The 22,886-nt window shown below is 38.1% G+C and overlaps 1 protein-coding gene and 1 long non-coding RNA gene across 3 annotated transcripts in view; one reads left to right on the top strand and one right to left on the bottom strand.

Annotated features, from left to right (window-relative positions):
- Nucleotides 1-22,886, top strand: part of ROBO1 (roundabout guidance receptor 1) — a 702,920-nt gene that overhangs the window by 240,399 nt on the left and 439,635 nt on the right. The window lies entirely within an intron of this gene.
- The window catches only part of LOC308193783, a 72,819-nt gene continuing 52,605 nt past the window's right edge, over nt 2,673-22,886 (bottom strand). Inside the window, exon 2 of the long non-coding RNA XR_013949916.1 lies at nt 2,673-22,886. This exon is cut by the window's right edge and continues 24,191 nt beyond it. This is a non-coding gene — a long non-coding RNA (uncharacterized lncRNA).

Raw genomic sequence — 22,886 nt, 5'->3', positions numbered from 1 at the left:
CAGATGCATGTGTAAACTTTAATATTGTCTGATAATTGCCTTTTGTGAGACTTAATACGACCTTGATTTATTTATTTATTTATTTTTGTTTTTCACTATAAAAAACAATTATTGACTCTCCTGTCCTTGGCATAGTGTAAAGATTTATTAGCATTCGAAATTAATATTGATCAAAACTCAGGTGGTGGGTCGATTATTATTAAATTAAGGAATTTTTATATTCCTAAGGTTTAACTAAGATTTTGCTCTGTGACTTTTGTCATCAAGATTTTGCTTTTTCTAGTTTCAAATATGGTGAAAATGTAATTGCAGATGGAGGATTCTACTAATTCTAAATGTGCTTTGACAAGCGACAGTATGTTCCAGCCAGTTTTAAGACAGATGGAAATGATTATCAAAATCATGTAGGCTGAGTGGTTTTTTTTGTTTTTAAACAAAAAGATTGAAGTCTTACTGTACATAAAAGGTTTGCCTACACGGCTATATTAGCTCTTAGACCTGACTGACATGCTGGCAGATGCGCTGATGGTGGATTATCTACTCATCGTATGTGTATACAGACTGCTTTTGTGTACAGTCGCTCTACAGACCTTATTGATCCTGTATCACCCTTAGGAGACAGGGAAGCCTTTCAGAGAATAGGGAAGCTGGAAGTTGCCACTGCCTCTACAAGTCACAGTTTCTCCTATTTGTTTCTTGTTAAGGCTGCCTCTGCCCATCTTTTTTTTTTTTTTTTTTTTTTTTTTTTAAATCCTCCGGTTCTAGTCTGTTTCCTCAAAAATAGTCTTTAATGTAGATGGGCAAAATACCCTTACGAACTAAATATTTTTCTTTATTTTTTTGAAAGAAATGGTTTGTTGTTTTTACTGGTATAAAATACCTACACACCAGGACCTTGTTTGGCTTGAAATTTTGGTATATTAGTTCTGCACTTTGGCAAATCTTTTCAAGACTTACCTTATATGATCTTTTGTGTACAGCTTCTCCTTCATTACTAAATTTTATCAGTAAATTTTATCAGTGAAGTATGGATTTTTGTTAAAAATTAAACAAAATTCAACTGCTTAAAAGGGTGACCTTGAATGAAAATTAAACTTAGTGCTTAAGCCTAAGAATGTCTTTAAAGCATCTCTGCAGAGTTATTATGTGAACTATATCAACTTCTGTTTTCTAAAAATAAGCTCTTTCAGACTTATTATTAACTACAGGGCTAGACAATCAGAGATCCATAGCCAGCCCACAGACCAAGACAGCAATTTAAGTATTTCCGGTTTGACCTGTGTTGAGGGCAAAATAAAATTGTAAGGTTGACAAATATGAGTCCAAAAAGATGAAGGAAAATAAATACTGTGTTTATGATTATGACACAAGATTTGTCTCCTGCTGTTGCCAAGGCAGGGGTGGGGGAAGGTGTTTTTATCTTTCTGTGTCTGTTTCCTTTGTATTTCTTTGTCTTAACTGCCAGATTTAGAGACGGAATCATCTCTTGAAGACTCCTCAGTATTGAGAAATGTAAAATATTACACACACACAAAAAAAGAAAATTGTCTATATTCAGATGAGTATGTATTTATTAGAGCAGATAGTTTCAGACTGGGACCTGAGAGCCAAGTTAAATGATCTCCAAAGGCTGATGGAAGTAGGCTTACGTGTCCCTTTGCAGTGGGTGCCAAATACACATAAAGGCCGCAGACCAGAAGTCATTGTGAATATTTCATGATGGGAATGGGAAATGAAGGATTAGGAGTGGGCATAGAGCATTACAGAGTAATTTATAATGTCAGTAACACCGGTCCCATTTTAGTTTCTTTGTGTCTGTTGTAGATCAGGTGAGATCTGTCTTGGGGAACAGCAGGATGAGCGGAGAGGAGGGTTAAGTTGGAGCCTGTCCTTCTGCCCCACCTTCTGCACTGCTCCTTCGGCCCTTTTCCAGCCCTTCAGCACCTGATGGCACCAAAGAAACAGCAGCAGCAGATGTGCAGTGATCTGGAAGTTTCTCCCATCTCCTTCTGGTTACATTACACCTTTTTATCCACAGCCATCTTTTGATCTATGCCCAGGCCGTCTCCCTTCAGAAAGTAGAAGAGTAACAAATTCCACAGAGGGTGGGTTTTTGTTTTTTTTTTTTGTGTCCCCTTCCATAGTGTCCACTGCAGATAGTAGAGGGAGTAGACTTTCCATGGCTGGCACTTCTTGTTTAGTTTTGTTGGTGCTCAGGAAACTAGCGAATACAAGAGGGGCCAATAAGTAATGCATTATTGCTGCTCCATTGCAGGCTAAAGCTGTCTGAACTTGTGTTACTACAAAGCAAAACACACTGAAATAAATTATTGTATTAAATAGCTCTTGGTAATACCTTGCCCTGTGAACCAAGCAGAAAACAGGAAGGAGTACTGAGACTGAGCCACCTTCCTGTTCTTGGGCTGATTTTTGAAGCAGAGCAATTACATCCTGTCCTACGTACTGAGTTAATTTAAAACATAAATTTGCCCTTGTAACATGATGACTTAAGTGATTCTCTTAATTCTCTTAGAATTCTCTATTTCAATGTCATGTCTGAAGACTGAAGTACCAAAATTGAGTGCAAACACATGGGTTTGAGATGACAGATTTGCCTTTAACGCTCAACTTTGTTCTGTCAAAAAAGTCCCTGATTTGTATTCATTTCCTGCTTCCTTTCTTCATTCTGCATTTGGGTAAAAGCTTGAAAAGTCCCTTATTCTCACTGACTTTATCTTAATGTCTCTTTGATGCTTTTTTTTAAGCTTCTTTTCTATTTTAACCTTTTTGTAGCTGTACATGTTGTCTAAAGCTGTTATTCTCTCAAAATCTCTTCCCTTTCCTCACGATAATTTCTGTCCTTGAATAAAATTTTAAGAGTAGCTCAAGTCTCATATTCAGAAGATATATAATTACTTGGAACCCTTTTCTCTTTGAGTATCTTTACTTCTCTCCTTTCCCATATTTCTCTTTACTGTATATTTTCTGGCCTTTGTTTTTGACTGTTTTTGTTTTGTTTTGTTTTTGTATCCATATCCGTTTTGTTTTTACTCGCTGGATTTTATTTATTTACTTATTTTTCAGTCCCATCAAATTTCCTATATCACTTTTTACTTAACTTTCATCTGCTTTTTTCTTCCATGTCCATTGCAAGAGCAATGGTTGTATCTTACCAAAGCAAGGAAAAAAAACAACTCTGTGTATCAGCCAAATCTAGTCTTTTATTTAGCACCTTACATTCTATTGATAAGGTACCCTCTTCATATCCATCTTTTGGCTCATTTTCTGAAATGGATGCAATACAAATGTCTCTTAAGGGAGAATTTGTGAACCTCAGCAAGGTAAGCTGACAGCCTCAGAAGAGAAAAATTTAATACTTTCATTAAGCATAGCTACAAGGCAAAGATACTCTTCAATCTCTAGTGAATTCCCCAAGCGCTTTCTTTCCTAAGTTATTCTTTCTACAAAATGGTATGAAGTTATGAGTCGATTTTTGTGCATTCAGGGTAGCCAACTACACTATAAATTACAATGAGAGATTTTTAACCTCTCGGTTCCTTCTACAGAATCTTTCTTTAACAACTTTTATAATTGAAAAACTTAGTAAGAATTATGCAGTGAAATCTGACGGTCTCCAAAATTGCATTGAGGCTATCAGTGGATAGGATTATATCCTACAGAAAGCAAATACTGTATCTTTCTAAAACAAAATATTTCAGGGTATTATGACAATATTAAAAATGCAAGTTTCTCTAAGAGATGATTCCCCCTAAATTAACTAATTCATTTAAGTCCAAAAAGAAATGAAATGGAATCCTGTACATATTTTTGTTCATGACTATATAGCATGTTATACTAATTTATGTTAGTATGAGATATTGATTTCTCCTTAAAAAGAGGTTAGACCAATGTCACAACAGATGGCAAACTATTTTTATAGCTTGTGTGTAATCATTTGCAGGTTTGTTGGTTCCAATTTGCCATTACCAATGGGCATCCATGTTTCTTAAATTAGGCCAAGACAGATAGGTAGTAGTCCTGTCAGCAAAGTGTTAAAATTGACCTGATGAAGCTATGAATTGTGAAGGATTTGTGGGTGAAAGGTCTGAGAAGCTTCTGGGGAAGAATTTGAACATAAAAGATTACATGTATCCCAATAAGAGATCCTCCCGTGGAAGATGTCCTTCAGATGAAGGTTTGGCTTAGATCTGGATGCCAGCTGTGAGCCTTTGCTTGCTGAACCCAGCACGCAGTTTGTTAGATGAAGTGAGAAAGAAGCTTCTTGAAAATGAGCTGAAGTATAGCCAGTTATAAGGAACATTTTTGTATCTGTGTGTGCCATTCTGTAGACTTGTCAATTCTTGATGTTTTAATTATAATAAGTAAATTACTTCATTACTTCTATGTTAAGATGTCTTGGATGTCCAAGCTGTTTTCAGGATAACTGACAAGCTAGAGGAGTGATATGGTAAGTCTTAAAATCAGGGACCTGGACAAGCCTTGTGTTCTGGAACTCACAGTGCAAGGTACAAGCCCATCTTAGGAGCAGGGCTGCTCTCAGTTGGTTTTCAGAGAGTTTTAGGCTGGTGATGCAAACTGCTGGTGTGGCAGAGGCCTTGTCTAGCTCACCAGTTAGCTCTGTGGCACATGGATGCAGCAGCAGCAGCAGGGACACGCTCCGGATACATGTTCAACGATGCAGCGCCTGTCATAAACTAGGTGTGGGTGTAATCCCTCTATTCACATTCAAGAGTAGATTTGGCCCTTCCTCTGATACGTTCAATTTAAAGTAAAATCCATATAAAGAATAAATTAATGATAGAAGGCAAAAGCTTGTTTTATGTAAACTTTTCTGGGGAGTTAATAAATTGGCATGCATTACTGCTGAGTTATTTACTTATTGATGAGGTACTAACTGATAAATTGCTAAACTGATGAGATGAATCGCTGTATATCAAAGCATTTTTTTTTTTTTTCCTTCTAAGGCAGTGCAGTCAGATGGGATCTTGGTAAGCCTCTTAGTATACAGCTTCATATTCCCAAACTTAAAAATTTACTTAGTAACACTCAGTGCACTTACAGCTGTTAGGAATCCTAAATTTGTCAGTATTTTGAATGTCTCTTAATTTCCCCTCAGAATTAGAGGAAATGGTTATATTTTTCATTAAAAGGAAATGATACAACAGGCAGATTCTAAGAATAAAAAGGTACTGAAAACATTTTATTTTTTTTGAAATACCATTTTACTTTATATATGTGAGGTTTTTATTTCTTTATGTATTATTACATGACAGTAGTAGTAATAGTACACTTTTGTGTTACTCTGACAATAGTAATAAAATGTTCTCTATTTTTATTTTAGTACATTTTTGAAATCACTATGGACAGCTGCTGCTAAGTAAAATATCTCATCTTTTTTTTTTTCTTTTCTCCAGAATATCTCTTGGTCATAAAACAGCTTGACAGAACTTTTATGTAGATACATCTATTTCAACTGCAAACATACACTGCATGATCAAAAACGTAAGATAAATTTTTCACTCTAAAAGAGGTAAAATGCAGTACAAAATTGGGAAATCCTTAATTTCTTAAAGCAAAACTTTAAACTTGAGACATATTTTCCCATGGGAATTTTCTTCAAACACAAAGTGTTTTCCTACAAGTTTTACTTTAAACAAAATAAATCCATCCCTCTTCCTTCCTTCCTCTATCTTTCCCCCTTCACCTCCCACAAAAGTGAAAAAATGCTAGTAGGTCAGCACATAAAAATATCTCTAAATCAAAGATCCCAGACAGTGATTAGAAACCCATCACATAATGAAAAAAAAAAAAAGTACATTGTAGAACCACATCAGAATGTTGTTAGTGTTATGCATTAGGATATCATGGGTATTGTGGCTGTTGTGACTTAAAATAGTTAAATGTAGTTTATCTGTGATACAGCTTTATTTCACGTTCTATGTGGATATTTCAAGTTCTGCACAGAATTCAGAACTACTTCTCAGGTGTTAACATCACAGCAACTGCTCTTTGGACTATTGCATTTCTGTATGTTACAGCCATGGTCCCAGGTTCTCGGAGTGCTGCAGCTGTTCAGTAAATACAAAGCACTACAATTACAGTCAGTTTCTCCTGTATTCAGTTTCAAGGGGGAAAAAAAAATCTTCATGCACTGCCCTCCCTAGATTCCTCATTGAACATATGTGCTTTTCAAGCAGTAGTTCTAACAACAACATAATTTTCTCATGCCTTCTGTGTTTTGATGTTGCTGTTTATGGTATTGACCATTTACCCTTTCTCTGCCTTCTAGACTCTTTAGACTAATTCTAGATTATATTCTAGAATCCTTATTCATATGAACAGTACATTATTTGTTTCCTTTCTATTTGCAAAACATCTATTTTGAAATAGAAGTTATGAATAAAAGTTTCTAGAGGTATTCAGTATACAGCTTTTAACTTTTCTGAAAAATAAGTTGACAGAAGCTTCTTTTATATTCTAGTTCTTTCACAGAGCGTAAAATGCTATCAGTAATCAGTGTTACATATAAACATGAAATATTTGAAGGAAAAGTTTTTTTTTTTTTTTTTCTGGCTTTTAAGGAAAAACTGAATCCAGAAATCTCAAATTCCAGGATGTAGAATTACAGTGATGCTCTTTGAGGTTATTATGAACCTGCAAAGCTTTCATTCTGCAATAATATTCAGCATGGAAATCTTTGCCTGGATAATGCAATTGCAAGCTGGACCTTAGGAAAAGAATCAGCTACACAGTCACACAACATTAGGAGTGGACATGGTCATCTTCCCCAACTATTATGAAAAAAAAAAATTTATTTGAGTCTCCTAAATGCAGTCTTCCATGTGCCTTTTGGCAGTGATTTCCATGGTCTGTCTGCGTGGTAAGTTCTCTTTCAACTGTTCTCAGCTTGCTTCATTTTAAAAACTTTGTTCTCTCTTGTTTCTGTGTTGGGAGGTATTGTAAATTGAAAAGCTAAGGATTTTTTTTTTATCTTTAATTTTTGCTGTTATGATGTATGACTCCTTTTATTCATCTTTTTCAAAGACAAGCACGCTCTTCTTCCTTGCCCCTACTTCTTACTCTTATTTAAAAGCTGTCCAGCAAAGGGATTAAAGATTTTACCAACATTTTCTACATACCTGTCTGACATCTTGCCAGTGAAACCAGGTTCACATTACTTAAAAGATGAAACTACTGTTGTAAAACAAACTGTGTTGCAGCAGGATATGTCTTCTAGTACGAAGCTGTTGTTCCAGGTCACAGAACCAGATGCTGCTGAGGCTGTTACTCAGTTATGACACTAAGAGAGCAAACCCATGTATACCACACTGGTGTAACTCAGTTGGGTACTGCAACTTATTGTGCCATTCAAAGCCAGGACTCTATTCTGTGAAGCCTTCAGCAGCTGAATAAAGTGATTTTTGTGTGGCATTCGTTTCTTTTTTTTTTTTTTTTTTGGATGGTATTACGATTTCATGTAATTTCCTAGGAAGAATTGTTTTTGAAGCCACATCAGCTTAATAAAGCACTTTACAAAATGCAGTTTTGTTCAAAAGTGGCACTTAGAAATCACCAGAAAAGGAGAATCTTAGTAAAATTTCAGATTTTCAAACTCTTGTAGAATGAAATGCCACTGAAAGGGAAAGTTTTCTTTTGTTTCTTTCCTTTTCTTTTTTTTTTTTTTCTTTATTATTCCAAAGAGTATATGCATTATTTGTGTCTGGGTCTACTAGCAGCTTAAGAACAAAATAGCAGCTTAAGATCAAAATAGCATCATAAATGTTTACTATTGGAACAAAATCCAGGGTTTCATTTCATAAGTCCCACTGGTGTAAAAGGGTCTGATCATTTAAAGATTTCCAGCAGGGCAAATTCAACACGTACTAAGTCTATGTATGTGTTGTTAAGAGAAGATTATTTATTCAGTGAACATAGCTTTCTAGTTAAAATACAGTCTTTATGCCCCATTACTGTTTTTACTTGCATCTGGTGCACAAATTGGTTTTTGTTTACCATTTTTGTGCTTTCACCTTTTACTTGAGGAATACAAGGCTTACAGAAGATCCAGGGTGCCTTGTGAGCATTGTACTACAAAGGACTGAAAGCTTTTTCTTTCTTTCCTTATGGAATTCAGTGTTGAAACTGAGGCATTTAAGTACAGTTGTTGAAAAGCTTCTGTTGTGAACAGAGCTTGAAAAGAAAACAATACCATAGTGAGTCACTTGTTCTTTTATTGCTTCTCCCTGTGCAACCTGCTTTTAGCTGTTTATTTTATGCTGATTAAACAGACTCCTTTCATTAAGTGCACTTCCTTAGATATTGTTTCTTCTACAAACATGGTAAGTGCCAAAAATAGTCATCTTTTGAGCTTGGTTCAGCCTGAACTTTCGCTAAGCCATTCCTGTGTACTCTGTAAATAATAAATGTAATTCCATTAACTTAATCATCCTAGCACAGAAGGAGGATATTTGACCAAGTCAAAACCACACTTGATAATACATCCTGGAGATGACTAAGCAGCTGGTTGGTGAAAGAAAGAAAAAGATAGGTGTAAATGTTTCAGACCACCTCTTTCTCTTCATCCTTCAGATTTTTCTAAACTTCGAGAAAAGTTGGAGGGTGTATGCTTTGTTTTTTTGGAGAGAATTTACTATCATTCAAGTTGGTATCATTTTTTTTTGTTTCTTCCATTACGCAGGAAAATAGAATACCATAGTATATACTCTGTAGTGCTGGGCAAATGCCCACTCATCCCCAAAGAGTTATTTCACATCTGACAGGGAAAGTTAATTAGCTAGACATGAGCTCTGTCTTGCAGAGCCACTTGGGTGCTTTTGCACAACACTCCTGGTTGTGTCGGGTTATTCACCATGGCAGGATGCCTCCCTGGCTCTGCCCTGCTGCAGGGCTGGACTGTAGTGCCAAGCTTTTGCCTTTACCTCCCTGCTGAGTTTGGCCAAGCTAGGTTCTGCCTGACAAGGTATGAGATGGCTCCTGAATTGGTTCAGTGTTGGCTGTTGCACACAGCTGTACTTGGGCTTAATAAGGATGACAGGGGACAAGCACGGGTGTCTTTGAATCCAGAGCAGTCTAAGAACTGTGTAAATCACCATTAGGTAGTTAAGAATTGACTGCTGCTCTAGCAAGTGGTAAATGGCTAAGCTGTTATGTATTTGTTCTTGTCGATTACCCTTCCTTGTGTACTCCCATCGTTGTGGCTGTAGGTTTCAGGAGGACTTCCTGAAGACTGTAAGTTAAGAAAGAAAATAGTGTGTTCTTTAGTATCTGAATTCCTTTCACTCTTGGAAAACACTGAGCACCTTGATCCTTGACCTTGATCCAGCTAATTGTGTAAATACATGCTGCTCCGGTGGTTCTCCTTGCCTGTTGATTAGAGAGATTTCAAAGCTCAGAATTGAAGAAAACAATTCCGTCAGTTATTTACTTGTTGCCTGTCTCACCCCAACCATTTATTTTAATTTTTATCACTGGCAGGAAAAAAAAAAAAAAAAAGAGCTCTCCAAGCCCTTTTACTCTGTATTTTCTCACTACCGAACACCTGGCTTCTCAAGGTCTTCATCACAGCTTTTTGTAATGAATCAAAACATGTAAAGTGTTGTTCCACCCTGACTCCTGGGTGTTTATGCAAGAATAATAATAAGGTTTTGATAACTTCTTTATTAGATTGGATGGGTCTTAGTTCATACTTTTTTTTTTTTCAATTCATACTGGGATTTTTACAACAAAAGTAGAATTTTATGTAAGGATGCATCTAGAGATTGAGTTGGCATTCCTTATTCTTCAAAAATAAGTAACTGTAAAACTATTAAGTATGCCTGTGGAAGCCAGGTAGTATATGGTATAGAAAAACAGTTAAGGACAGGTCACCAACCTTAAACATTTTAAGCAAGCTTTTCACGACTTATTCTCCTCTTTTATATATTTATTAAATAGAAAATTTTAAATTGCACCTGGATACACAATTAGTGTGTGCTTCCTGCCATGTTTCTGTTGTCACTATGGTAATTTAATGTAACACCCTGTTGCTAACTGTGCCTATTGTAGATAACCCTATATATTCTAGTATTTACATAGTTATTCAAATCTAGCAATAGTAATGTACCTTTACTTCCCTACTGATACAAAAAGTGTTTTCTGCCTAGTTCCATGGGTAACAGGGCTCTTACTGTGATGTCTATAGTTGAATTGATTTATTTCAAAATGAATGAGGCTTTTTTAGGCTTCTCAGATCAACATTCTCCTGACATTCCTGTTCCTGTTTCTTCAGCACTTAAAACAAACAAACAAATAAACCCTAAGTCAATAAATGATTAAATCAAATCAAAAGTTTTCCTTATAATAATTTCTTGAAAAAAAAAAGGGGGGGGGTGTCGGTTGATTGAGCAAACCCAAAACTAGTGTCTATTGGTTGATGTATTCTTGAAGTCATACTGAAATATATCCAACAGAAACTCAAACACATCTAAGAAGCATTGAACCATTGTTTTATTTATTTTCCTGGCTGCATACTACAGTAAACAAGAGCTACTCAACTGTTTTGTATTTCAAGTAGATTTTAGAGCAAGGAGTACTGCAGCCTCAAAAATATGTGCAAGAAACTTTGCATGTAACAGGTCAGTCAGATAAGCCAGCTGAAATCAATAGATAGACTGTATAGCTTTACATTTAGCTGTTCATTCAAACATAGAGACGTCATGGAGAAAGACAAAAGGCAATATTTTTGAAAAATAAATAAAACGAGTTGTTTTTTTCTTAATTCTCCTGTCAAGACCAGTAGTAGTTTTACTTTAGCTTTCACAGAAGCAATGTTTAGAGTAAACTGGAATTATTTAAAACTAGCACATTATTATCAAGCTAGCTTGGGTAGAATAAATATTAGTATAAATTAATTAATGATGATGAATAAGACATCTGATAAAACAACTGTTTTTATGCTGCCACTTTCTTCTTATATTATCCAAAAATTCTCTTAGTAGCATTTAGTCTCAGTCTCCCTACTGTAGAAGAAATGTCTTAATAAGCAAAATGAAATTGAGACCAATGTTAATACTTCTAGAGCAAGATTAGCACTCTTTGCTGATGTTTTCAACAGACCTGGTTGGGAGATGCAATTTGTTTTAAATTTAGATGGTTTAACAAAACCTTACAGGATGCTGAAAAACTAAAGGAAATCTTTTATTCTGTGATTTTGGTGTTGGATATTTTTCCTGTAAATACTGGAGATCCCTTTTTAATCTGTTCTTAGTGTACAGTGAAATGTAGTCTTTCCATTTCATCTACCATATTTTTCTAGCACTATACAAAAGTATATAAACAGACATGCTCTTATTCTAAAAAGCTCTGAACAGACTGTTCAAGGTTCCCCTCCAATTTTCTTGCCTGATTTATAGCTAGAGTTGGCAGCAATGCCTATAGCTAAAGTTTCTTAACACTTTCTGTTACTAGGTCTGTTTTCAATTGCTTATAATTTTGCCGGCTTCAACTGCTTTCTGGTGTTTTTAGACCTTTTGGCTTGGGCAGTGTTTTTGAGCTTTTATGATACTGGTGAGTTACTTCAGAAGTTTTATGGACCTCATCCTGAGCTGATCTAGACTTGTGTAACAAACTCTAGGCTTAGCTACACTTCGCTAGATATAATGCTACAGAAAGAAGCCCAGCTGGTTTTATTTATTTTTTAGAGGGCTGTGATGTGAATGCGAATGAGACAGACAGTAAGAAGATGGAAGGAAGTTGGGCTGGAAACTCTACAGTCATGACATTTAGTAACTTCTATTTTTCTGCCTTTTCATGTTGTATAAGCATGTGGATTCCATTTGACTGTAGCCAGCTCTGCCCTTCATCAGGCTCAAATTTCTTGCTATTGCAAAAGCAAGCTTGAGGAGGTTATCCTCAGAAAGGAAAATTTCAGTAAGTAACTTTGAGTGCATTTTTCTCTAAGTTCCTCTTCAGAAGAGGTAGAAGGAGCTGCCTCCTTCATTTGAGCAGTCCTGCATTAATGACCCCCCAGGGCTGAGCTCCCCTGCCTGCTGTGGGAGTGGTTCTTCTGGGTTACCCGTGTTTCTGCCACTGATGTGCAATAACACGATGTCTGTAGCAGGAGGTTCCCCTTCAGTGTGAGTGCCAGAGAACGGCAGAACTCTTGCAGCAAGAGATGCTACAGTCAGAACAAGACTGACTGATCTAGCAAAGTGGGTTTTACCACTTCTAGTGACAGCAGTAAAGCTGCACACACAAAGACAGTTCCCGTTTATTGCCTTAAAGGCTATTGCAGGATTTTTCTTAGTTTTATGAACAGAAATGATACGAATGATAATTTTATCAGGAAAATTTGAGTCCTGCAACAATGTTTTAGCTTACAGTGTAATTAATCAACTTGCACATGCTAATTCTGCTCAGATACAATGCTTTATTTCTGCTGAGCTGACCCTCATTTTGGGTACCTGACTCAACTTATAGCTAAACTAGCCATGGTAAAATTAAGGTTCTGTGTCTTGCACAAAGAGAAAGTAATGTATCTTATTTAAGAGCATGAAACTCTTCTGACCCAACATCTTCCTTTTAACACTGTTCTGCATATTGTCTGTGCCTTTATTAGACTTGTACATCAAGAAATCAAAAGGTCTGAAAAAAATCAAGGGTTTTCACTAAAAATCATATTCTTGCCTTCAACATGCCTGTTTGTTTTTTTCTGCTGGATAGTTTAATTCTTTTTTCAGGAATAAACCCTCTAAGTATCTGATAGAAAGGAGGTGAATGGTGTCAGGGAAAACAAAAACATTTTAACCAAATCATTGTTTTCCAGTGAAAAATGGAGGAATACCTCACTTTATATTTGCAAACTGATTTATCTTTACTTGCTAAAGTTCTCAGTGCCAAGGGCACATTTTAGTTTCTGTAACTCAGTTTCACAATCTTCAGATTTGCTTGGTAATTAATCATGTACCTTAATGCATGTCTTTACCATTGAGTTCCTTTTCTTTATCTTGTAATGTAGATATTGATATTTGCATTAAACGTTGCACTAAACTGTATTTAGTACAGTATTCAAATGTTGTGCATTTTTAAACCACTTTAATGTCTATTTTCATTCATTTTTCTATGTGATTTCAGCTTTTGGGCTTTATCCTATTTTCTCAACAGCTTTTTGTCTTTTAGTTATCTAGAAACAGTACTCTGTTATACTGCATCTGTGCTTACTTTGTTTCAGACATTTATGGGTTACAGCAAAGAAAGTCTCCGTGTAGTACACTGTATTTATTTAATTTCCAGTACTTCACTGAAGGTGTCAGTATTTTCAAGGAGACTCCACTGTTGCTGAAAATGTCAGTCTTATGTAGTCAGTGCTATGACTAAAATACACATGCAACAATTTAAAGAGGATACTTAATTAAATCCTTAATTAACGTTCAGTTTTTATTTACCTGAGCTCTTAGTAGGACACATATAGTTAGTAATGCAGTAATGACACACGATTGTTGCTTTTTTCTTTACAAAAATGGATGGGGGTAGGGGCTGGGAGAAGGACAGTAGGAACAACCTCTTATTCACGTCAAAATCTGTTTTAGTTCAACCATATTAGAGACAGTATGTTCTGTTGCATTAGGTAACTTATTAAGAAAATTGATCCAAAGAAAGAAAAAAAAAAAAAAACACGTACAATGCCCCCAGCCAGATTATATTTAACCCGAGCCCATTCTCGAGTACAGTTCTCTGCATGCTGCCAGGCATGGCTCTCCTGGACTCACTGAGGATGAGTGGTGCTGCCTCGGTCAGCGCCGCTGCTTGGCAAGATGAGGTTTGAGCACTCCACAAAAGCAGTTTCCAGACACTGGGTTTGTTTAGACCAACAGATCAATACTTTGATATTATCTGTGCATCCAGCTGTTCCCACTCTGTTCTCCAGGAGAGCCACTACTACAGTAATCCTCACAAGTTGTGTGACTTTCCAGAGGAAAATGTTCAAATTACTCAGAAGAGTAGTAGAACTACTTCTCAGGAGACTCTTCTTTCTCAATTTATAACAAATATGATGCCTAGATCTAAGACTTTGGCAACACGTTCAGGTTTTTACCTAACTGGATTTTTGAAGAAGGCCACAGTTTCAGTTTGTTTTTTTTCAAAGACTGTTGTAACTTTTCCAAACACTTGCCCTACTTCACCATTCTTCACCACTGGGGATTCTTTTATTTTCCCTTCCCCTGCCCACGATGAACTCCTGGTACTGGTTAGTGAACATGCCTTTTACTTAAATAATCAGTGCTTCCTACTCTGCGTGGATGCGCAAGTCACGTTTCTGGGTTCAGGCAGGCCGTGATAGCAGGATGCAAGAGGGGGTGGCACTATCACCCCTTGATTGCTACGAGTCAAGGCATACTTTCAGTCTCAATTTCAAAGTTTGAATGCTATCCTAAACTGCTTTTTCTAAGAGTGCATAAAAAGTAACTTCAGAGTACAACAGTGCTCTGACTGCACCCAGCAATGTGCACCTGGTAGCTGAGCTCTTGCTACGGGCATATTCTTTTTGCTGGTTCTCAGCTATTGAAAATAGTTGAAATTACAGTGCAGCTGGACAGCAAGGGTGTAGCTGATCACACAGTTCATTGTCACTGAAAGGCATAGTCCCATTTTCCCCTCCCTCTGTTCCTTATGCTGCCTGATTGGAGCTCAGGTGACCCCTGGGTAAACCAAAGAAGCACGAAAGGGGACAGAAAAGTAATAAAGGGGGGAGGACAAGGAGAGTAGATTTTTGCTACTGTGGTGAGCCCAATCAGCTCTCTGTGAAGTCAGATTAGTACCTCAGTCAGTGTCAGAGAGGTGCAAGAGCATATCTCTGGGAGTGACAGAGAAGCGGGAAACAGCAAAGCAGCGGACTGCCCCTTTCAGTAGCTTTTTAGGTCAGCTGGGCTGTCTTGCCTGCCATCACTTTGAATTTTATAGTCTTTTTATACCGACACAGACATGCAAAGTGGATAGAGTGTGACCCACAATCTGGCCCTTCGTATTCTTGAGAAAAGTCTCCCAGGAGGCATGGTATTTGAAGGAGAACGCAAGACGACTCTTCTAATAGACCATGAAGTGCTGACAGGCTGCTTTTAGAATAAACAAAAGCCCAAACCATCAAAAATCCCCCCTTGTTTTCATATGTTTTTGGATTTCAACTCCTCCAATGTGTGTAGATGTCATACATAATATTACACTTTGAGAATATTTTAGGTCATCAGTCTGTTACTTAGAAGATTAAAAAATTGTGTTAAAAGATATTATGATCTGTCTGGAAGGCCGGTGAAAATGTATCCTTCTCATAGTTGTTAATCTCCACATCTGCCTCCATAGAATGCTTTCATGTGATCTGCCCATGTTGTTTTTTAGGCTTATGTGACTGATGTTAGATAGAGATTATATAGATCAAATGGGCAAGAAGTATGATTATTTTACATACAATATAAAATTCAAAAAGCATGCTTTTCTTCAAACAACAAGAAAGGGGGGCGGGAGTGGGGGATATGTCAGACCTTACTCAGGGGATAATTATCTTCTCCTGCACAGTGAGTTACATAAGAAAGGTTGAACTCATCAATATGAGAATATTGCCCCAAGTCATAAAGTGAAAAAAGTAGAGGGTTGAAACTAAGAACAAAGGCTTGTCAGACTAAAACGGATACAGCTGTGCCTACAATTTTAATACTCTTCTTAAGGAATTATGCTAAGACTTCTAGAAAAAGAATCACGTGGTCTCCAAAGTGGATATTTCTGGCATTTAGAAATACAGCAATAGTGGAGGTTTTTAAAGTGAATTTGATTGTATCATTCTTGCTTAGGTATGTTTTACTACTACTTATATCTTGAACACTGGTACTCGGTTGGCCATGGCTTGCTGTTAGCCTGATGTCTGTCTGAGCTGCAGTAGCTGTTGGGGTGTTAGAACATGTATCAGTCACTGTGAGCACCCCTACACTAAAACCTCAGAGTAGAGTGGTAGCTATTATTTGATGCAAAGAAGGTTTTAAAAGAAAAATGTCTTTATCTCCTCCTGTTTTTCCTATGGTTTGATACTATTAAGTGATTTCCTAAGCTACTTCCATAGTAAGAGTAGTTGGTCATTCAACGCATGCAAAGCGTAGGAGGGATTCTGCTTGAGAAAATCACACAGTAATTTTGCATGCAATTAACATGGTATTGGCCTTTTTTAGTACTAGTCGATATGATTGATGGCTTTCTTTCAGGCAGTCAATTTGATTTATTGAAGACTTTTAAACAGTGACTGATAGCTCTGTAAGTAATAAATAAAAAGTAGTTTAAAAGACTGCCTGAAGAAAAAAAAAAGTATTTACTATAAAATATTTTGAAATTAGAAATAACACTAGAAAGCTTCATGAAAATGGTAAATCATTGCACCTTTCCGAGAAAATGTGTGTAAGTAGGAATTTTTAAAATCTTTGTGACAATACGTTGGGATTTTTTTTGTCTGATATCTGTTAGGATATAAGTAGATTTATCTTTTTTAATCCTTATTCTGTCAGTTACTGTGCTGTGCCAGCATTCAAAATAAAGTCAAAATGTTACTGCTTAAAATAGTGATACACTTATCTGTGAGAAAGCAAAGCAAATCATTCTGGAGAATATTTTATAAGCATATACCTTATGTGGGGCAGACATAAATGATAGGAAAAAACCTCTTGTTGTTGTGGGATGTAGATATCCAGCCACTATACAATACTCTCAAGGTCTGTCTGTGGCATGAATTTCACTGACACGCACTAGTCAAGGCAGGAAGGCACCTTTAGAGATTGCCTGGTCCAACCACCTGCTCAGAGCAGGGCCAGCTACAACACATTAATCAGGGCCATGTCCACTTGGGTTTTGATAATCTCCAGGGATGGGGACTTCTTCAGGACTTCCTTTTACTTACTTAAAATGCCCTCTGTTCATACTACTGGTTATTGTAAATATTCTTGTGGGGACCTTACCTCTCCCTAGGTATGTTGGATTGAATTCAGGTGACAAACTTAAAAATGAACGGTTCAGCCTGGGAACTACACAGATTCATATGTTTTATAACAATCACAGAATGGTTGAGGTTGGAAGGGAGCACTGGAGATCATCTAGTTCAACCCCCCTGCCAAGTAGGGTCACCTAGCACACATTGCACAGGATCACATCCAGGCAGGTTTTGAATATCCCCAGAGAAGGAGACTCCGCACCTTCTCTGGGCAGCCTGTTCCAGTTCTCTGTCATGCTCACTATCAAGAAATGTTTTGACATATTCAGCCAGAATGTGTTTCACTTTGTGCCTGTTGCCTCTTGTCCTGTCACTGGGCACCACTGAAAAGAGCCTGGCCCCATCATCTTGAAACCCAGCCTTCAGATATTTGTACACTTTGATAAGATTCCCTTGCTGTCTTCACTTCTTCAAAGCTAAACAGGCCCAGCTCTCTCAGCCTTTCCTCATAAGAGAGATGCTCCATTTCTGTAGTCATAGACCTCTACTGGACTCTCTTCTGGAGCTCCATGTCTGTCTTGTATTGGAGAGCCTAGAACTGGACACAGTGCTCCAGGTGAGGCCTCACCAGAGCGGGAGGATCACCTCCCTCGACCTGCTGGCAACACTTCCTAATGCAACCCAGGATACCGTTGCCCACCTTGGCTACAAGGGCACATCGCTGGCTCGTGGTTAGCCTCCTGTCCACCCTGACTCCCAGGTCCTTCTCTGCAGGGCTGCTTCCCAGCAGGTGAGCCCCCGGCTTGTACTGGTGCATGGGGTTAGTCCTCCCTAGGTGCAGGACCCTGCCTTTGCCTTTGTTGAACTTCATGATGTTCCTCACCACCCAATGCCCTACCCTATAAAGGTCCCTCTGAATGGCAGCGCAGCCCTCTCGTGTATCAGCCACTCCTCCCAGTTTTGTTCCTTTGTACCTTTTCTAAATTCTACCTGGCTTCTTTCTGTGGGTGTGCAGTTTTCACAGGCAGTTGAGATCTTATTAAAGGCTACCATAAGTGGCCTTCACAGGAGTGAACCACTAGAGAACTCTTGTTTCTCTCCACTTTGGTTGGCAAACTGGATTCTTACCAATATCCAGAAAGAAGCTCAGTACTGTGTGGGTAGATCTTCAGCCACGTAAGGGATGATCTGATACAGCTAAAAACAATATTATGCCTTTCTTTTTTGTTTTGAAAAGAACGAGATTAGTTTTCAGATGGATCCGCTTAAAGATCGAAGAGAAGCAGAAGAAGTAGGCTGAGGCTTCCCAAGAAAATTTAACCTGAAAATAGAGGCTTCTAGGCTTTTCATTCCTAACTCCTGGGTTTTGTTGTTGTTTTCTTTTGTTTTTAATGATATTATTTTGTTCTTTTTACTTGCCAGACTTGGTGTTCTTACTTAGTAATCTTCTCCCCTGAGAGTTAAGTATTTAGGTAGATGGACATATTTGTTTACACTTTAGATCCCTTTGGTTTTCGTTTCATTTTGTTTTAATACTAGTTTTAGTGTTTGCAAAGAACTACTGCTAGGAGCACTGGAAACTGAGATACATATTTTTCACAGATAAATTCTGCTTTAAAAGAGACAACGGCTGGGAGACCAGTTCAATGATAGAAATCCATAGTAGGTTGGTTGGTCTTTGTAAAATCCTCTGCTATAATCCTCTGATTCAGGTATTTCTATGGGAAATATACTTCATGGTCTGCATGGAATGAAAGCATTTTTTTTAGTATTACTGTTCAAGTTATGGGTTTATTTAGGTGACATTATTAAGGACTTGATAGTGTTTGTAAATTAACTTTAATATCTTCACTGAAATTTAATTTATCAACATTGGTAACATGCTGTTATCATGAAGTAATAACATTAGCTGTTATAAAGATGTCAACAACGGTTGCTTCTTCCCTCAGGAGGTTAAACAACATTATGACTGTAGTTTGCGTAATAGTGGTATTAAAAATTATAAATGTGAGGCATTGTATCATTTCAGTTTGACTTCTTGTAGCCCAAGATACATTGGTTCAAGTTTTAATGCAGTAGAAATGCTCTGTGATGATAGGGGAGTCAAGCAATCTTGTTATTAATTCTCTGTAATAAGCATTTAAATGCATACATAAATTAGGGATGACAAGATGGTTCTTATCTCACAGGATATTAATTTTGTACTAAATATGATGTTGAAATTCTGTAGCATTGAAGGTTGTCCAAGATTTTGTGTCTGGACAAATATGCTGTTCATGAAGTTATCCAGAGGAAAGTTGTGGTGAGTTAATATTGTCTACGGGCTACAGGCCCACTCAGCTGCTCACGCACTCTCCCTTTCCCAGGCTGCCCCTGAGGCAAGGCGCCGCCATCCTGGCTGCGGGGCCTGGCCATGCCCTGCAGTGGGGCCGTTGGAGCCGGCTGGGGCCGGCATGGTGCAGCCCCGGCATTGCCTCGCTCAGCGGCATTTTTCAGGTATGAAATTAGGGAGGTTTCTTACTATTTCTATGAAGATTTACTGAACATAGTATAGCAGACAGGTATGTTTGTGCTATTTAGAAAATTTCCCTACCTTACATAGCTAAGTGTACTAATCATTTCTGTTTCTGAAAGTAATGTTAGGATGGTATCTTTATATCAAAAGACAGCTAATGTGCATGATGCAGATTAAAATATTTTCCTTCATTTTCTGGCTTTCATATGAAACAAATACTTTTCTACATTGAGACACATGGCATGCTTCCCTGTGGCTTTTCTTGGCCCATGTTTCCACAACGCTTGGGATGGGAACTGCAGTGAACCTTGTGCAAATTTTGCAGCTGCCTTAGGGTAGGTAAAAAGCCTATAGGAATAGTCATATGGTATTTCATATTCATATAGGTTTTCCAAATTGTAAATGTAATTTATCATCGTATTTGTACATATATGAAATAATGTACAAACATGATAGTGAACAGAATATATATCAATTATGTTGGTATTTGTACCTGCTAGCAACAATTTCAAAGATGGGGAAAGAAGCTACTTGGATAGGTAGGCATTAGGAGAGGTTGTTATTCCCTGTTCTGCAATTTTACAGAACATATGGCTCATTTGTCAGCATTCCCACTTGTCGTACTCTGTGTGACATCGCATTGCTAAAAGAGTTGATCAGTGACCTGTACAAATCAATGGACCATCTTTCTGATCTTTGACAGATGGGTATGGATGAGTTGCATGCGGTTAGTCAGTTTGCCTGTATTGCTAATGAATATTCTTGACCACAAGAGGCCAAAGATCAGAGACTAGGAGGGCTGCTTTTCTGACTTGAACTGTCTTTGTGGCTGTTTCAGCTCCATTAGACTTGCATGCTGATGCTGAAGGGAAGAGGAGTAGCAATCTGGTCATTTCTAATCTCCTCTGACATCAGTAGGTCTGGTGGTTAAGTATACATGATCAAAGAGAGGTGGAGGAAAAAAAAAACAAACGTGGACTTACTGAGCACATGGAGAACGCTTTGTGTTTGGAGGTACTGCTCCTACTATATCCTTCAAACATACTTACAGAGAAATCTGCTTTACCACCTATACAGGAACCATCCAGCTCTTTGTTGCCCTGTATTGTTTACATGTTCCTGGTGTACTTCTCTGGGGTCTTGATGTGTCTGTGTTTCCATGACAATTTAACTGTGGAAAAGTTGCTCTTCTGGGTAATTAAACCACTGCTTCCAAAGCTTCAGTGTATGTTAAGGGCTCTTCTTTCAGATGTAATGTATGGTTATAAATCCGCTTGAATTGGGTGAGAGTTTTGGCTCAGGGGACAAGGCTTGTTGGGGATTCTTACACTACTTCATTAGACTGGGTTACACAGTTGGAAAATACAGATTCCTTGGCTCTCAGGCACCAAGGTCAAACAGCAAACTTCAGGCTAATCACAGAACAGAAGAGTTGCTTCAAGCTTAACTTAATTATATGAGGGAATTAAAGAGAAAACTCTTGTTGGTACTTTTTAGAGCATAGGTGAATGTGAGCAAGTGAAGACTTGATAAGGTTATAGAAAATCTTTAATGCTTTGTAAATGAGAAGTATTGAGATGAGTAAAATGCTTTTAATAGCAAATCTCTGGCTGTCAGGAAGAATAGCTCTGACACCAAAAGAGGTACAAAAGCTGGCTTCCTCCATCTCTGAAGACTTAAACACTCCCATTCATCCCTGTAGCTTAACTCCCTGCCCAATTTCTACTATATTTCTGTTTAAATTCACTGTTACCTGCCCTATCCTCATATATTACTTAGTAAATTCTTAAGGCATTCTGAAAATGTGTTATAATTCTAGCAACTGTTAAAAGCAACAGGATTTGCAACACCTTGATGCTGTTTGATCAAAGAGAAATCATTTAGACTAAGAAGTTGGTTAGAAGAAATTATTATTACTACATCCTTCGTGTGAGTGTTTTGTTATTTATACAGTTCTGTAAATACATGTTTTTATAAAGAAAAGGAAAAACTATTTCATCAGTTACCATCTAAATTATGTGAAGATGTGCTTATTTTAGGGGGAAAAAAGAGGAGAAAAAAACAAGATGTAGCCTGTTCTCAATGACTAAATCAAACAAAATGCAGTTGGGTCTCTGGTTTCTCTCTTGGAAGAATTAGGGAAGGCAACATCAAGCTGCCGTAGTTTTTTGTTTACTTAGCTTGGTCATGTAAAGACATTAGTTTTCCTATTTGTTTAAATACTGGTTCAGTTATGTTACACTTATAATGGGCTTCATATGGCTGGTATGAACTAATAATTTTATATGTTTATGGATTGGGTTTGGGGAGAAAGAAGAGCAGTACAATGATACAGTGCAAGAAGAATTAAAAGCTGAAGTTGGAAAAGCACCTATTGGTGAGTCTGTGGTCTTTATTAAATGAATTTAATACATTTGATTAAAAATGTATAAAACTAGATAAAATCTGAGAAATAGTTACTATGTATTGGCAGTGATCAGTGGTGATCGGTGGCGCAGAGTCCGGCTGGAGACCTGTGACTAGCGGTGTTCCCCAGGGGTCGGTGCTGGGTCCGGTCTTGTTCAGCATCTTCAGTGATGACCTTAATGAGGGAAGTGTCCACCCTCAGCAAGCACACAGATGATACAAAGCTGGGAGGAGTGGCCGACACATCAGAAGGCTGTGCTGCCATTCAGCGAGACCTGGACAGGTTAGAGGGATGGACAGGAAGAAACCAAATGAGGTTTTACAAGAGTTGCACCTGGGAAGGAGCAACCACATGTATCAGTACAGGCTGGGGGATGACCTGCTGGAGAGGAGCTCTGCGGAGAAGGACCTGAGGGTCCCGGTGGACAACAGGTTGGCCATGAGCTAGCAGTGTGCCCTGGTGGCCAATAAGGCCAATGGCTTGCATAAAAAGGAGCGTGGCCAGCAGGTCAAGGGAGATGATCCTCCCCCTCTACTCTGCCCTGGTCAGGCCTCACCTGGAGTACTGTGTCCAGTTCTGGGCTCCCCGGTACAAAAAAGACAGGTGTCTACTGGAAAGAGTCCAGTGGAGGACAACAAAGATCATACAGGGCCTGGAGGATCTTCCCTATGAGGAAAGACTGAGAGACCTGGGTCTGTTCAGCCTTGAGAAGAGAAGACTGAGAGGGGATATTATCAATGTCTACAAATATCTTAACTGTGAGAGACAGTGGGAGCTGGCCAACCTCTTTTCACTGGTTTGTGGGGATAGGACAAGGGGCAATGGCCAAACAATGGATCACAGGAAGTTCCGCACCAGCATGCGAAAGAACTTCTTCATGATGAGGGTGCCGGAGCACTGAAACAGGCTGCCCAGGGAGGTTGTGGAGTCTCCTTTTCTGGAGAAGAGGCCCATCTGGATGCCTACCTGGGCAACCTGCTCTA

This window comes from Anser brachyrhynchus (assembly GCF_964034855.1).
Source record: "Anser brachyrhynchus genome assembly, chromosome: 1".
NCBI lineage: Eukaryota > Metazoa > Chordata > Aves > Anseriformes > Anatidae > Anser > Anser brachyrhynchus.
Note: the sequence above shows the minus strand (reverse complement) of the source record. Positions and strands in the feature narration are given on the sequence as shown.